This window comes from Haplochromis burtoni, unplaced genomic scaffold (assembly GCF_018398535.1).
Source record: "Haplochromis burtoni strain Fernald_Lab_line unplaced genomic scaffold, NCSU_Asbu1 Contig_1239, whole genome shotgun sequence".
Taxonomy (NCBI): Eukaryota; Metazoa; Chordata; class Actinopteri; order Cichliformes; family Cichlidae; genus Haplochromis; species Haplochromis burtoni.
The window spans coordinates 50174-53802 of record NW_024583600.1 but is presented as its reverse complement, the minus strand read 5'-3'; positions in this window follow the sequence as shown (position 1 = coordinate 53802).

Sequence of the window (3629 nt, the reverse complement as noted above, 5' to 3'; positions counted from 1 at the left end):
CACACACACACACACACAGGAAGTGATTACATATAACTACTTTCATGACACAACTGATGTTTAACATCTTCATCACCAACTTTAAGGGCATTTATTTGCAGCAAAATAGTTTCATGGCCTTGTGTGGTTACCATGTTTACCGTACAGTGACAAACCAAAGAACAAACAAACTTTTACGGGAATATTCACTTTCTTTTGCTTTCCTGTTAATCATTTGCGTGAATCAATAAGGCAAACAAAGTATGTTGCATCTTGGCAAGACAAATACAAAGTGAACTGTATTTTTCATTTCAAAAGCAGATCAATACATAATTTTTTACTCACCAAACTGTGAACTGAACCTAATTTTTGTGTGCACATGAATACAATTGTTGTAACCATGAAAAAAAAAATACACGCACACAAAAACTAGTTTTGTATGGGAGGAGAGAACTGCCAAAAAACCTGGCAAAAGAAAAAAAGAAAGGCAGCCTGACTTTGTTTTGCAAACTACTGAAACAAAATGTAGCTGTTGAGCAATATTGGATTTGCCCTCATTTCTCTCCATAGCTTCATGTTACTCACTTCTGAACATACATTACATGTGCCACTCTACAAATGCATTTCTTGGACCATACAGTATGGCTTTGTTATGATTTTCAATAAGCAAGTGGCATCTGTGAGTCAGAAAGTAAACAAACACTTTATACAATATGTATTTTTCCATTTTTCACCAGCAGACCAACTATTATTCCCTAACATGGGAATTTTAACATTTCTGTCTGACGTTTTGCATAAAGCTGAATTTCCTCCAACACTGTGAAACTATTTCTACTGACTGAGAATCACGGGTACTGTTTGCTATGCAAACTACCTCCCTGCCTGCCCCACTGCTGACAAAGCAGAAAGAGCGAGAGCAATGTGGATTGATGGTCAAATGATTAAACCTTTTAAAGAATCTAGCTGTAAGAAGCAGATATTTTGTGTGCTCACATCAACTATTATTATCTTCAAATGTGAATAGTATGATGATGAAATGTTAACTTGTTCATTCTCCAGGTTTCTATCAGATTGAAAAAGACTGTGTTGTGGAATATACACAGCTGGAGGTCATAAAGAAAACATTCTTGTGTTTAAAATGTAATATGGAATAACATTTACAAGAAAGTTTTACAACTAACTATTATTGAAAAACATTCCTGATAAATCAATTGACGTAGGTGTGCAAAGGGTACCTTCAGCAACCATTACCCCATATCGCAATAGCACATTGTGCAAGTTTAGCATGTTAAAAGACTGACTGATCTTTAGATAAACAGTTGCTTTCATCCAGCTGCAAACTGGCTGATTTGGCTAGATGAACTTCTGGATCATTAAATGGAGCAAGAAATGACCAAATACCTAGATTTCACACCTGCAGTTTTCACTTAATAAACATTTATGCTAGGACTTTGGTCAGATTTGCATTCTTTTGGCATTAAAATGTGTTTTTGGGATTCATTAAAAAGGCACAAAAAAAAGTGACTACCCACATAGCAATCTGGTCTGGCCCAGATCTGGTATCAAGCCGGGACTGCTGGTTGACTTCTGGCATGGTAAGTGGTATGTCATCCAGATATGGGCCAGGCCTGGCATAGATGGCACTGTCTATGTAATGGCATGCCATATCAGTTTTGTTGCAGTTTGGTGTATGTGGCCCAGGCCCATAGAAAACAGGTCTAGCCCTGATCTGGAATCAAGCTGGCACTTCTGACTAGGTTTGACAGGTTTGTGAGTGTACACTCTATCCAATACCTAGTGACGGTTTACACATCTTTGCCTGTAGGTGCTGTAGCTGAGCAGGTAGCGCAAGTCAGCTACTGATCAGAAGATTAGTGGTTCAATCCCTAGTTCATCCAGTCTGCATGTCAAGAGTGAGAATGTGTATGAATGTAGCTAGAAAGCACTCAGTTTAGAGAAACTGTGTGAATGTGGCATGTTGTACAGAGTACTTTGAGTAACCTGGAAGAGTAGAAAAGCACTATATAAGAATCAGTGTCTGAACAGTTCGGTCATGTTACTTTTGCACTATTATGTCCTGGTGCATGTTGTTATTACATGACTTGATTAACCCTTTAAGACCTACCATAGAACCAAGTCCGCCAGAGCTTATATTATATTTTTACATGTTGTAGTGCCATTTTTGGGAGCATTTCAAGTTGATATACATCAATACATCCATTATATCCCAAATTTTAATAATATATATGCATTAAGTGCATAGTAATTACATAAATTGCAAAAAAGTACAATAAACTACAAAAAAATTGAAAATCGTTTTTGTTTTTTTAACATATATTTCTAGTTAGAGAAATTTAAGAGGCTTATCCCTCAAAACTGTAAATACAAAAAAGTTGCACAAAATAGTTTCCCCATCAAAGGAAATTTATTTTAAGTGTCTTCATAGTTTTATTTTTGAGATACACCAATTTTCATATGCTGCAGGAAAAACGAAAAAAGATATTATAGTGCAAAATTGCAAAATAACAGCATATGCATCAAAATAAACTATTTCCAGCAGTGCAATATGAGTCCTAAGCATCCCAGAAACGACACAGAAAGTCATAAAGTCAAACATAACTTTTAAGAACACAAGTATAGACTCATAAGGCCACGATGGTAAAAAACTACATTTCCGCAAAATGACGTCACTTCCGGTTTCGGGCAGGTCATGGCGGACATGTGATAGTTCGCGCTGATGGACGTAGGAAGTGTTACAAACAGCTGATCGGATCGACAAAGCGTGTTTCTGGAATATTATGTTTTTGCTGCTGCAAGTGCTTTTTATGCAGTTTTTGCAAAGCTATATGTGGAAGGAAACCATGACCTAGGACAAGCTGATGGCATAAGATGTAAGTACAACTCCTCTGGTTTCATATGCAAAAAAAATTATTGCGCTAGCTTACGTGGTTGCAGAGCTACCGGGATTTAAAAATAGTTATGCAAAATGGAGCGTGTCCGCTCCGACCGGCTTTAAAGGATTAAAAGTAAAATATTAAGTTTTAAAAACCCCAACTATACAGTAAAAACTCGATTTTGATATAGAAGATTCGAAAGGCTTATTAACAACTATTTTTCAGAGAGCTTGTCTTATTCTATTACGGGTGCCAGGTGTTAAACTCATTTTACATTGTGGGCTACGTACAGCCCATTTTGATCTTAAGTCAGCCGGACCAGCAAAATTCCTTTTTGTGTAAAGAAGTTTAATCACACATTTAATCCCTGAGATATTTTAATACAAGAAAAAGAAGAGTAATTTAAGCAACAGATTTCAGTTTTTCTACATAAATGCTGCTTTGGGTTTAAATTATAATAAATAAATCTGTAACTTTACATAAAAAGTTGCTCATTTCTCCATTTATAAAATGTAAAATGTGTGTTAACAGACAGAATATATTTTTTCTTCTGTTCATTTAAAAAGATCATACATTTCTATAGATAGATCTTTGAATAAACAGGAACTTTGTCATTATAGTATTACTTATTTACTTGTGTAACATGAATGGTCATGGAGGAGGTGTTTTATTTAGTTGTAAAATTTTTAAAATTTGTTAAAAGTCAAAAAAGCATGCCCTGTTTACAGTTTCCAAAGCCATCCAAACCCCTGGTTT